General features: G+C 44.6%; 1 protein-coding gene across 5 annotated transcripts in view; it reads right to left on the bottom strand.

Annotated features, from left to right (window-relative positions):
- SEPTIN8 (septin 8) overlaps nucleotides 1-13,773 on the bottom strand; it is a gene marked incomplete at its 3' end in the record, with an annotated part of 53,225 nt that overhangs the window by 32,473 nt on the left and 6,979 nt on the right. The gene's annotated exons all lie outside the window — the stretch shown is intronic.

Genomic DNA, 13,773 nt, shown 5'->3' with positions numbered 1-13,773 from the left:
ACCACACCAGGTTTTCTTGTTACGGCGGTATCTTGGGGGTCTTTCCACACTTTCCATTTATAGTGGAATAGTTACTGTTTGAGCCGGCGGTTTAAAGAGTGGGTTTGGTAGCTGACTCTCTGCACCTTTGCTTATATGTCACTATTAGAGGGCGAGGTTTTCCTTTCTACACCAAATGACCAAGTTGAGAAAAGTTCCATGGCTGTAGGTCACACCCCTAACGCCGTCTTGCGCTCCTCCAGCCAGTAAATGGAGTTATAAGCATGTGCATGAGGGCAGATGCTATTTATTTAATGCCTACTATTTTGGAGTACTGATCTGGAGGGAGAATAGAGGATTAGAAGAGGACCTATATGTCTGCCTGAGCTATAGTGAACCTGGCTACCGTGAGGAAATTTTGTCTGAGGATAAGGATCGCTGTCATGGGCACTACTTTGACTCTCTGCTGTTGTCGCTATCTGCCATCTCTGGTCAAAGAGAAGTGGCCTTGAAACAGACTGTCACCTAAACCATCCCTACTCCACAAAAAGTGAGATGGCACTTGTACACATGCCACACTACTGAAAATATCAAGTATATCCATTCCAGATCTTTCACAAAAGTCAGATTTTTTTTTCACTATAAAAAATGGGACGAAATGGGTTCCTCACCCCAAAACAAATCTCCATATACTGTCGCATTAGCAAAGAAGTTGCAGGCACCCAGTTGGTAACCCCGATTGTACATGTTTGAGTGCTTGTCCTCTGAATCAACACAGGCGTTATCTGTAACATTAAACCAGGGGTGGCCTTCCAGATGTTGTTGAATTTCAACTCCCATCTGAAATCAAAAGAGGAACTTCCCTCATCTATTATTTTAAAAGTTGTCCACCCACTTCTCTGCAAACACCTTTCATTTAATGATAATTTTATTATCAGGATCGCAGTGGTTTGGTAGCTCCACAGGTAACAATTTGGAGAACTGTTCCAGAAGGACTACCCTATGGGTCTACTTACGTGAAAACTGAGGAAGGCTTCTAATCCCTCAAAACTATATGGAGGTTAACTGAGAGTAGGAAATGTACAAACACTGATGCTTCTGGATTGAGTTTCTCCGTTCCCACCCGCATAAATCCTGTCTTGATGTTCCATCAGGCAGAACAGTCTACAGAAGCTAAGTGTTTATGAAAACCTTCACTGGCTGCCAATTTTAAATTTTATTCCAGTGGAGGACTTGAAGCCTTGAGACTTCTCTCCAAGATTACTAAACAAAAGATTAACTTGTTGTTCAACTTAAGACCAACTCAAGCATTTTAATGTCCTCTTTCAAAAGACTAAGCACACACTCCCTTTATTTTAAAAGGCAAGAGAAGAAACACCAAAAACAACTTTCTTGGCTGTGACAGAACTCTGCTATTCAAGCTCTTTTTTTGAAATGATCTCATCTTTTTTTACGGAACATATTGATAGACATTTGTGCTCCCGCTCCCTTTTCCTCCCCCAAATGAAGAACAGCACAGAGTGTCTCCAGACAGGATTTCAGGGTAGGGAAATATCCTGACCACAGGGCCGTCTTTCCCATAGGCACTAGGAATGAAGGACACCTGGGCGCTGGGCTCTCAGGGGCGCCAGGCCTAGAGTCCGGGGCCCAAGAGTCCGGGGAAGAGCCCGCTCGTCGGTCAGAGCGCTGTAGCAGGCTCTTCTGTGCAGGCAGCTCTGTGCCGTGAGTTCGGGGGCGACCAAGCCAGTGAGATGCTGAGGTGGGCAGCCGGCTCCGCCCTCCTACGCACCTGGGACTGGGCAACTGGGGGGGGGGGCGCCAAGTGGATCTTTGCACCCCGGCGCCACATATGCTTAAGACAGCCCTGGCTGACCACAACAGTTTACTCCACTATCACCATCAACATTTTAAAAACTCATCTACACCTACTGCGTTTGTCAGCAGAAATTGAAGCCATCACTCAAAGCTGTATATTTTGTATGATGCTGTTCCAGTAAATCACTTCAGGACTCCCTGTTTGTGTAACACAGTAAGCCACGTTATGGTATCACTTAGCACGCCACCCAAGCTGGAAGTTGCAGTTAAGCTCCCTTCTCCCTAAGCAGAGCTCTTCAATGTGAAGAGGGATCCTGCGCCAATGGGCACGTGCACACACACTTGTACATAGGATTTCTTTGTGCGGACATAATATAGGTAAAGGTAAAGGGACCCCTGACCATTAGGTCCAGTTGTGGCTGACTCTGGGGTTGCAGCGCTCATCTCGCTTTATTGGCCAAGGGAGCCGGCGTACAGCTTCCGGGTCATGTGGCCAGCATGACTTAGTGCAGTGTTTCCCAACCTTGTGCCTCCAGCTGTTTTTGAACTACAACTCCCATCATCCCTGACTAGCAAGACCAGTGGCAAGGGATGATGGGAATTGTAGTCCAAAAACAGCTGGAGGCACAAGGTTGGGAAACACTGACTTAGTGGGCATAATATAGGGGTTCAGCAAATACATGGCAAGTGGGGCTGATGCACAGTGCAAGTGTGTTCACAAAGGTTACTAGCCCAGAAAAACTGGGTAGCCTGAAAACCTGCTCCACATACGTATGGTAGGCTCAAATATTAAATGAATGTGAACATCTAAGGCAGGCCTGTCCAAAGTCTGTTTCAGGGGCCTAATCCAGTTAGTTGTGGAAGTTTATTTCTGGGGTAAAATCCTTTAAAAAAGCTCAACAACTTCAATCCTTTAAAAAAGGTCAATAACTTTCAGCAAATCTGGCCCTCTTTGAAAAAGGTTTGGACACCACTGACTACAGTATCATTTAAAAAAAGATATCCTTAAATCTCAAGGAGGGGATGGAGAGGGGAGAGCAAGAAAATGACATCAGGCAGGGAGAGAATATTGCACAGCGAGGGGGTGTCTAACTATTCCCCAACCACAACCGCCCTGATGTAAGCCACACACTCAAAACTCACTGCTGGCACGATTGGAAGTTTCTGTTCCAAGGCCAATTTCAGCTTGAGGGATGGAAGGATGGTGGCAGAGGTTTTTAGCAGGACTGCAACATACAGGAAAAGGATTAAATCCTCCTTCCTATATGCTGCAGTCACAATTTCACTCCTCTTCAGCAGCTGATGTATTCTATAGATATGTATTGCTACTGTCTTTTTGTAAGTTAGTCATTATAATTTATGTTCTGCTTTATGCTGCTTTTATTGACAGTGTGTCATTAGCTACCCAGTGCTCTAAAAGGGAAGAAGGCTGAGATGTACAAAATAATAACTTTTTTAAAAATGCACTATTACATGCTTGTGCCATGTAGCTCAGTGGTAGAGCATCAGCTTTGCATGCAAAAGGTCCCAGGTTCAATCCCTGGCCTCTCCAGGTAAAGGTTCCCTGTCTGAAACCCTAGGGAGCCATTTCCATTCAGTGCATACAGTACTGAGCTGGATAGGCTAGTAGTCTGACTGGATACAAGACAGCTTCCTAGGAACTTAGTTTGGCCCTTAATTCATTTGTGCTGGAGGTGGGGAGAAAAGAACTAGATCTTTTCCATTTTACAGAAGCTTCTCTTCATGGTCATCTGAAGTCTGTTCCTCCTCACCAAAGGAAGCCAGGTGAGTGACTTATTACAAGCCTGCTTTTACTATCGAAATACAAAATGTGAATTAAGGACTATCCAATCACTTCAGCTGGCAGTCTGTATTCTTAATGAAAATTGCCTAGGGCTGATATGTTCCTCACACCCACCCTCTCTAAAGCATAAATGAAAGACAAGTTATAAACATAAAACCAAAACCTTTGAAGGCTGTGTCATTGACACTGCCTGGAAAGGAAGTAAACAAGGTTTTGCCAGAGAGCTATGATTAGAATATGAATGCCCCGAAAGACCAGAGACATGTTCCTAGGCAACAGCCAGAATCAGTATTATGAGTTTATAAGAAAGCTCTGTCTCAGACAAGCCAAATCGCAAAACCAAGACAATCCAAAAACGGGAAGATGAAAAGATAATATGTGCTTTGGGAGTTATTTTATGCTTCCCCTCCTCTTCTAATATGTTCACAGTTGCTTCTGAGTAGCAGCCAAAAAGGAGACTGCATTACTCAGCCCATTTCTCAAAAATTAATACTGTAAAACCACCGAGAAAGTCAACGGTGGCCTTACTGTTGTAGTTTTCCATCCGATTCCAAACAAACAATTCTTGTGACTGAAGTAGAAAGAACAGAAGAATCAGTTGTCAATAAAAGCTCAATCAGTGGCCTTGGTCCAGCAATCCACAGACTTATTCAGGTGGATCAACTCCTGCACGTGGGAGAGCCAGTCACATCTGGCAATAGAAACCCCACTCCAGTTCTTGCATGGACATCTCTTGGGATGAGTCAGGAACAGTCTGTCACTATAATCAATCACAAGACCCAGCACACGAACACCATTTGAATGCCAGAGCCCATCAACTCTGGGGTGGGTGGGTGTCGGCCCCTTCAAATATTTCAATGGGAGGCAGGGCGAAGGGACATCAGACCCTAGGAGTTGACTCCTATGGTGGATACCAAGAAACACAATACTTGCAACATTTGCCACTGCTGTTAGCAGCCTTGAGACAATTTGGTGGAAAGGCAGGATACAAATGCGACAAATAAGTAAGATAGACAAACCTTACACACCTTGGGCAGGAAAAAAACAACAAGACAACATATCTGAAATACTGCAGCACATGAACTAATCAAGAAGGGCTTGGAACTGAAAATGATAGTCTTTGACACACTGCACAAAGGAACTAAACCAAACAAAAGGGAGAAATGTGTTTGAATCTTTACTAAGACTATAATCAGCTGACTGGCCTTTTGTTTATAAGCTACTTTAGATGTGCTGCCTCAGCAAGACCAGACCCACCTAATTAGTTTGTTGATTGTGCTCTAAAGAGCCTTTAGTTATTAAGCCCTTGATTCGAAAGCCTTTTACTCACTGCCCAATAAAAATCTAGTCTCCTACTAGAAGGACAGATCCTGAAGCTGAAACTCCAATACTTTGGCCAACTCATGAGAAGAGAAGACTCCCTGTAAAAGAACCTGATGCTGGGAAAGATGGAGGGCACAAGGAGAAGGGGGCGACAGAGGACGAGATGGTTGGACAGTGTTCTCAAAGCTACAAATATGAGTTTGACCAAACTGCTGGAGGCAGTGGAAGACAGGAGTGCCTGGCATGCTCTGGTCCATGGGGTCACGAAATGTCGGACACGACTAAACGACTAAACAACAACAACAACAACAACAGCTGACATTTAAGTGTCCTCTCATTTGACCCCATGTAGGGCCTTTAATTCTAAAAAGGTGTGCCAGAGCAAGTAAGCAAGCTCTCTAGGCAAAGCTTTATACCTAACACACAGGAAACTGCCACATGCCCATGTTGTCAATGTGAAGAAAAAGACTGGTTCCTCATGCCTCCATTTCCCTTGAGTGAGGCACATCATCTCCAGAATCCACAGGAAAGGTTCTTCCTGGCAGGAAAATTTGGGGAATCCTGCTTGCCATTTCTATCAACTGCCTATTTCTGCCTCAGAGGGTGTATTGGGTCTTCCAAACTCCTGGCCAGGTGTTCACACTAGTTACCTGCCCATGTGGCATAGGTTCTGAATGGTCAAAAGGAGCCAGGGGTGTGCATCAGACAGGGCCAGCACACCCATGAGGCAAAGTGAGGCAACTGCCTCAGGCAGCAGGATCCATTGGGGCAGAGGATCCAGCCTTCAAGGAATGCATTGCCAGGTGCAATGTGCTCCTTGGAGGTCAGATCTGCCACCTCCTCAGCAGCACATCCAATGCCACATCTATAGTGACAGGAGGCACTGCTGGTCTCTTCCCATGCCTGGGCAGGAAATGGCAGGGGCTGCCTGGGGTCTCCACCTGCCCAGTGTGATTCAGAGAGGGCCCTTTCCCCCCAGCACCATGAGAGATTTTGATTCCCACTTCAACCACCAGGTAAGGTTGATTTGATTCCTTCATTTGTTCCCGATGTTGGTCTTCACTCTCCCCCTTGTTCCTGATGGAGATCTTCACTCCTTCTTCTTCTCTGGCAGGAGGCACCATTTTCTGGTTCGTCTCTGGTGCCCAGATGTATTGGGCCATCCTTGGGGGTCAGGAGAACCCCAGAGCAGCGTGCAGGAGAGGGGGAGACATTGTTCTGCTGGCAAGCTGATACACTTGCGAAGATGGAACATTCCACACAGCGTGACGTTCATTCATTTTTATAAAGAACAGCTAGGCTTGTTGGCCTACTGTAACTATTTCTGAGATATAGGGCACTCTATAGGATCCATTGATTACTTTACCGGTAGGGAAATCTGTGACTCAGTTAATGTCACTCAGGGTGCCCAATTAGAGCACAGCTGCAGGTCAGAATATTCAGACCACTAAACTCTTGGCATGAATTGTCAGGGCAGGCTGAAGTCCCGAGATCTAGAGCATTGTGACATGTCTTCTATTACAGCTGAACCTGCATGCTCTATAGCCACCTCCTCATATGCACAGTTTTGAAGGGGGAGGCATCTCCCGTCCATGGTACCAGGGGAAAATGTTCCTCTTCAAGCAAACCTTTGGCTGGTTAAACAATCTATGGTCTTTAAAATATGTTTGTGGGAGGGGGAGCTATTAGGCTATTTGGGTTTTTTGCTATTATATTATGTATTTTGTGTTTTCCATTTGCATTTTTATGTTGTAAACTGCTCTGCGAACTTTGGGTGAAGGGTGGTTTATAAATTTAATAAATAAATAAAAATGAAACATACAGTGGTACCTCGGAAGTCAAATGGAATCCGTTCCGGAAGTCCGTCTGACTTCCAAAACGTTCGGAAACCAAGGTGCGGCTTCTGATTGGCTGCAGCAAGCTCCTGCAGCCAATAGGAAGCTGCGGAAGCCACTTCGGACATTCGGGTTCCAAAGAACGTTTGCAAACCGGAACACTCACTTCTAGGTTTGCGGCGTACGGGAGCCAAAATGTCCGCCTCGCAAGGCCTTCGGGATCCAAGGTACGACTGTACTTTCAGCAGAGTGCAATCAAGGACCCATCAGAATACAGTTTCAAAAACAGGATATGATATAGTTCTTGAACTGAAAGACTTGCTACAGCTGCAGAAAGGCTGCTTCCACTGCCCCCCCCCCCAGTCCATGAGGTGAGGGAACTCATGGAGGAAGGGTGGGTTGCCTTGGCCCTACTCAAGAATCATAGACTTGCTAGGCTACATTGGGGTGAGCATGTGCAACACACACAATTTTTTTATTTTAAGAAACCTGCCGGCATCAATAAATATATGATGTTCAGAACTGATTGTGAAGCAAGTGCATTTACTGTTGTCAAGCTTTTATAGAGGTGTCAAGAATGCCTTTATGCATGGGTAGGAAGCCTTCATGGTTGTCAAATCAACTTTGTTTTCTATTAGAACTACCAGCAAAAGCCACATGGTTAAAATTTTTTAAAAAACAGGGTGCCTCTGACTTGGCATTCCAAGCCTAGGAAATTTGTTTTTCAACATCAGAACTGAACTGAACTGAGGGCACAGTCCTTTCACACAAATATCTATTCCTGGTTATTTTTCTACTTTCAACAGCCTAATTTAGATGGAGGGGAGTTATTTAGTTGTTGCTAATGTTTGAACAGCTGGGAGTCAGGAAAAACCCTTGCTGATCTAATGCAACCCCCTGGAAATACACCAGTAGATCCCAATCTGTTGTGTGCCAACCCCTACCTTAATATACCACCAGGTTTGCATTATAAATATTTCTCAGAACAACCTCATGCACAGTTGCCTGAGCACCTACAAAGGGGAAAGCCCTCTGTCATACCAGCTAAGGACACAAGGGGAAGCCAGTTTCTGCCTTTCAATATGAAAAAAGGCGCAAAGACTGTGCCTATGAGCAAAGAGTCTGAGCACCACTTCCAGACATTGGACTAAGGCACTGGAAAAACTATATGCTCAGTGGGAAATTAAGGATCTCCTCCAGTCCCACAACATCTGCAAAGCAGGAGAGAAACTACTTCAGTCATTCCGCATTTCCTTCTGTGGCACATGCCTCAAACACTCTGATTCTGTTCCAAAGGAATGGCATTGATTTAAATAGGACTTCTTTGCTTCCTGAATGAAAGGTTTTAACAGCTTAGCAAACTATCCCATCCTGTGGCTCAGTGGGATAATTCAGACCCTGATAAAAAAAGAGGACAGGATTAGGATAAATTGGGTATTTTGTACAGTAATTGGGCAAAATACATTGTCACTGGTTAAGCAGTCACATCATAATCCAAGCCAGGAGTTGAGAGACAGAAACAGAGACACAGAGTGAGGTGGGGGGGGGGAGAGAATAGTTTGAGAACTGTTTCACAAGGCAGGGTGTGGGTAAGCAGAGCAGAAACATATCTCATAAGAAGGACTGCTGCATGCAGCTGCTGAGGAATTTGGGTGGCCTAGAGGCAATGGTTTGTATTAATTACATGCAGCTCTGTATGCTAATTAGCTCTGGTCCTCTGGCCTACAATGAATTGCCAAATGTGACCTTTATATTGGTAGGCCGTTCAATGGCCCTCTAAAGTTATTACAGCAGCTTGTTCAGTGAAATCCAAAGTTCCATTCGTTTTGTGCAGCAGAACTCTTGTTGTCAGAAACTAAGTAGTTATCAGCCATTTGATGATGATGAAGACGAAGCTGTTTAAGAATCAGTTCATTCACCATTCAGGAACAAACGCTTTCAAGCATCCCAAACCCAGACTGCATCTGTGCTAAGCAACACTCGTAGCCAACTTGAGCAGATGGGGGTGGGACACACAGGAAGGGTAACATTCTCTTCAGCTCCTTCATTTGCAAACTGCAGTACAATCCCAGAATGCAGATCAGGAATGAAGGAGGGAGAATCTTCCGAACAACTTCGTTGCAATGCTGCTTCTGTTGATCTGGAGTGCACAGCAACCAAACCTTTCAAGCTTTGTTTCAAGCTTCTGTAACAAACTGTACAACTTTCAAAATGGGTAAACCAGAGGTGGGTTTTGGGCAGTATGACTGGTTCCACCGCACTGGGTACTGAGCCTAGGGGGCGCTGCAGCGTGCCATGACTATGATGTAGTGAAATGAACAGAAAGGAAGGAGGCCGGGGGAGACGACTTTTGGCCTCTCATGATGTGCCGCTGAAAAGTGAAAGGCCAAAGTCTGCCTCTAGGTAAACCACTTCAGAGTGGGATGTTTATTGACTTCTCTGATTCTCCCACCACCCTTCTCCAGTCAATGCATCAACAGAAATTTCATACTCCTCTTATACCTTTAACTACAGGCATCTGTGGGCAGATCCACACCACACTTTTTAAGCACACTTGAGGCACCTTTAAAGCACATGGTTTTCACCAAAGAATCCTGGGATGTAGCTTGTTAAGGATGCTGGTAACTATGTTCTGTGAGGAAAAAACTCCCATTCCCACAATTCCTTGGGGGAAGTCATGTGTTTTAAATGCACACTGAATGTTGCAAAAAGTTCACTAGGAATGTGAAGATAATCAACCTCTTTATTGGTCCACCAAGCTCACAAGTTCCAACCCATTACTTTGCTGTTTCATTTTCCTTTAATCAAAAACAACAACCCCATCCTCATATTCTGCTGTACCCATTAGAACAGCAAACATTCAGAGGAAAATCTTTGCTTCTGCTCAGCAAAGCAAGAGCTTTATTATGCCACTCAGACCTTTTAGAAGCACTTCTCTGATGCTGACAAAATGGGGTTCTCTGGAAGGCAAAAATGACTTCTCCTCAACAGTCCCAGCATATTTATGGAAGGCAATTCAATGGGCTGGGGCTCTTACCAAGCAAGCTGATCTTACATTTGAGCCTCTTTATCTAAATGCTGTTTCTGGACTCACCCTTAAAAAGCAAACAATATGTCACTTATCTTTGCTTAGGTATGTGCTGGATTGCTCAATCTCCAACTTCTTCATTGCTAAGCATAGCTGAAGGATGATCAAGGTATTAAAAACTTACGTTGTGAAAGAAATAGCTGCTCAGTCCAGAAACACATGCTCTCCCAGTTGCCCATCCCATTCATGACAGCGGAGAGCTGCTCTCTCTTTCCCACACTGACAAACAGGACATTTGGTGAGCTTTTAATTTCAATAGCAGGCATGAATGCAAAGTAAAAACAACAACCTGTATTTGACTATAAAAGAAGAGGACAGTATTGTACACATCAATACAACACCAAAATACAAACTCATATTTCTAACTGGCCATGCTTGGATTACATTATGCCTTAAGTACTTAAAAAACCCTTTGGAATTTTGCATTATAATATTTTCCGTACCTAAACAAAGGATAGACTCCAAGTTCCTCCAAATTTGGGGAGGAGAGTTTGAATGGGATCTAAAAGGCTATGCATGGCATTTTGTTCATGTAGAAGTTTTTTGTGCCCCCCCCCTTCTCACTACAGCCCCATGTGATCCTCAAGAAGGTGCCAGGGAAACCCCTCCAGAGGAGAACAGCAACACAGTGCAGAGGAATTAAATGGGAGCAGGGGAAATATGAAACTCCCTGTGTGTATATATTGACATTTATGCAGGTCTCTTTTAACCCTGGCCTTTGTTCCCCCTGGCACAAATTGAAAGAGGTGCTAATTAATATCTCTAGAAGTTCTCTTGCCTGAATCACATTTTTACAGCAGTCAAATATCTCTACACTGCCCCGCTGCCAGAATCCTTTCCAATGTTTTCTAAAAGCATTCATGGTAAAACCTGACAGACATCTATAGATCAGAGTTATGGTACATCTTCCCTTCTCTAGCCCAGGCAAATAAGCCAAAGATAAACAGATCAGGTCAAAACTCTAACCCCTGTCAATTTGTGCACACTGCAAGAATAGCCATCCAAGTATTTGTATAGATGGGTAAGGCTTCAGGAATGATGCTCCCCCACCCTACACAAAGTGAAAGAATGTTGCACTTAATCAGGTTTTTCTGATCTGTTGCTGTATTTATACAAGGCAGCCTAATGTTGCGAGAGCACAAGGGAACAAAATTAGGGTTTGCTCTGGTCTAGTTCTCACTAAAGTGGTAAACCTGTCTTGGACCTGGGCCACTTCAGCAGGCAGGCTCTTTATTTATTTACTTATCTTTTTACGGTTCTTAGAAAAATACCATACAAGGAAGAAGGTTATACCAGCACTATTCCCCCTGTCATGTTCAGAGATTTGTTTTTATTTTTATTTGGAGGAGCGGTGAAATCTGGGGGCCCTCCCATCTGCAGCCTCAAGTGGCATAGGCCAGACACAGTTACACCAAATTAACTGGGCCTCTTATCACTGCTGCACAGAACACACTCCTGCAAACGTAAGTTGGACCTTGGAGAAGTCAGCGAAAAAACAGAGGGAAACCATGAAACAAAAAAATGAAAGACATTTCCTCCAGAATGACCTTAAGGATGAGAAAGTTCATGATTTCAGCAGAACAAGAATTCCATTCCCCAAATGAGTACATGCTGGAAAAGATAAACAGCGTCTGGTTTGGAAAACGAAAGGCCACAGTCAGTTCTGTTAGCAAGTCGCACTTTCAGAGGAGCTAAAAGCACCCTTCGCCACCAGTCCCAAAGCTCTTCGGCAACAGAATAACACAAGGATACACATTTGAAATCTAAATACTTCAAAATCCTTAAGCAGTTGTTCATTCAAAACTCTTAAGACAAATCCTTGGAAATTTAGACATTTTTGCGCAAGGCCCACCATTCCAAGACATTCAAGGTGAGAGAGGGTTTATCCATGCAGAACTGTAGGGCAGGTCGGAGAAAAGCAGCAGCCCAAGGTAAGCACTGTGTTCAAGTGGGGAATCGGGTCCAAGACTAAACTATCCACTTATCTCTGGTGCAAATGCGGAAGAGTGGTCCTGCCCTTCATCTCCTGTTCACTCAAGTTCTCTCCCAGGCACAGGTTTAGACAAGTCTGCACTAGAATATAAATAAATATCTCCTGTTGCAGCCTAAGACAAAGGTTCTGTATGTACCCCTGTATCAATTATGTAGGCTAAGGCTGCAATCATATACCAAGTTCCTTAGCAGTAAGCCGCCCTGAACATGGCTAATGTGGATTTAATAACTACCTGTGTTGCTGATATTCTGGCGTTTTCCCTTTTAATCTCAATGTCTGTTTCATAAGCAGTTCTGAAAAATCTTTGGAGTTAACACACCTTGGATATAAATATATTAAATGAATAAATTAAATAAAATATAGTCATTCAGATGTAGGTGATGTGTGCCTTAAATCCGCAGGGCCAAGCAGCGGAAAAAAAGGGGCCATGAATCCATAAATTCACTCATGCAGTGGTAAACATGATGTGTGCCAGTCTCGTCTCTCTTCTCCCCACCCTAAGTTTAGAGATAGGAAAGGAGCAGTTGAAAGGGCTTGCAAGTTGCATTGCATCAGTCACACTGCAGTTCTAAGGTTCTAGGACCGGGAGCGGCTGCCAAGACCATAATTGGTCCTGAAAGACCTACATTGGCTCCCAGTACATTTCCGAGCACAATTCAAAGTGTTGGTGCTGACCTTTAAAGCCCTAAACAGCCTCGGCCCGGTATACCTAAAGGAGCATCTCCATCCCCATCATTCTGCCCAGACACTGAGGTCCAGCGCCAAGGGCCTACTGGTGGTTTCCTCACTGTGAGAAGCAAAGCTACAGGGAACCAGGCAGAGGACCTTCTCAGTAGTGGCACCCACCCTGTGGAACGCCCTCCCACCAGATGTCAAAGAGAAAAACAACTATCAGACTTTTAGAATACATCTGAAAGCAGCCCTGTTTAGGGAAGCTTTTAATGTGTGACATTTTAATGTATTTTTAATCTTTGTTTGAAGCCGGCCAGAGTGGCTGGGGAAACCCAGCCAGATGGGAGGGGTACAAATAATAAATTATGATGATGATGATGATGATGACGACGACAACCTGGAAAGTGCTGTGCAACTGTAGGGATGATCCATGTCTGTGCTCCAACTCCCTGCTCAAGAAGAGGGTAGAACAGCCTTCACCATCCTAGTGATACCCAGATACCGTGATCTACAATTCCCATCTGTCCCTGCCAACACAACCCCATCCCTGCCCTCATGCTGCCCTTGGGAGGATGCACTAAGGGGCATCAGAGACAAGACAAGACAAGACCTGTACCCTTTGTAGGAGAAGTGCAGGGTCCCAGCAACCATGGATTTTAATCTGGCTAAGGCACCAGCCTATGCATGCAGATCCATTCAGGGAAGCTGTCGGCCCAACAAATTAAATTAGTTGGATGGTGATTGGAGAACAGGCACTTTGGGGACATGACATGTGGCACCTTTCCTAGAGAATATCTAGGGAGGCTCATGTCATCCCAATTCCACGGTGGTGGTGGTGGGAAATCTAAGAACACAGCTCTGGCTCAAATCCCTTTCCCGCAAAGGAATTATTTGCCCTATATCCTTTTGTGAGGTAGGAAGCATCCCAAGCCGGCTCCAAGGCAATTCAAAAGGGAAATCACAGCCATCAACTTTCCCACAGCAGTCCTCCACAGAACATTTCACAGTTGTGGTCTGTTATGAAATGAGAGAGAGACACATGACCTCTTCTCACACTGTTGCCTCAGCTATTGGTAACATTTCTGAAATGTTTTTCTAACTCCTTTATTTGCCAAGAACACCCTATCATCTCAAGAGCTTTACATCAAACCTCAGCAGCTGAGGGTGAAGCATAAAACCATTAGCACAGGGGGGAGGAGCCCAGCAGAACAAGCCCAGCTCCCCAGATTGTGCCACATCAGTTGTCAGCTTCTTATAATAGTTC

The sequence above is a fragment of the Podarcis cretensis genome (genome assembly GCF_951804945.1).
Source record: "Podarcis cretensis genome assembly, chromosome: 2".
Taxonomy (NCBI): Eukaryota; Metazoa; Chordata; class Lepidosauria; order Squamata; family Lacertidae; genus Podarcis; species Podarcis cretensis.
This window is presented reverse-complemented; position numbering and strand designations above follow the sequence as displayed.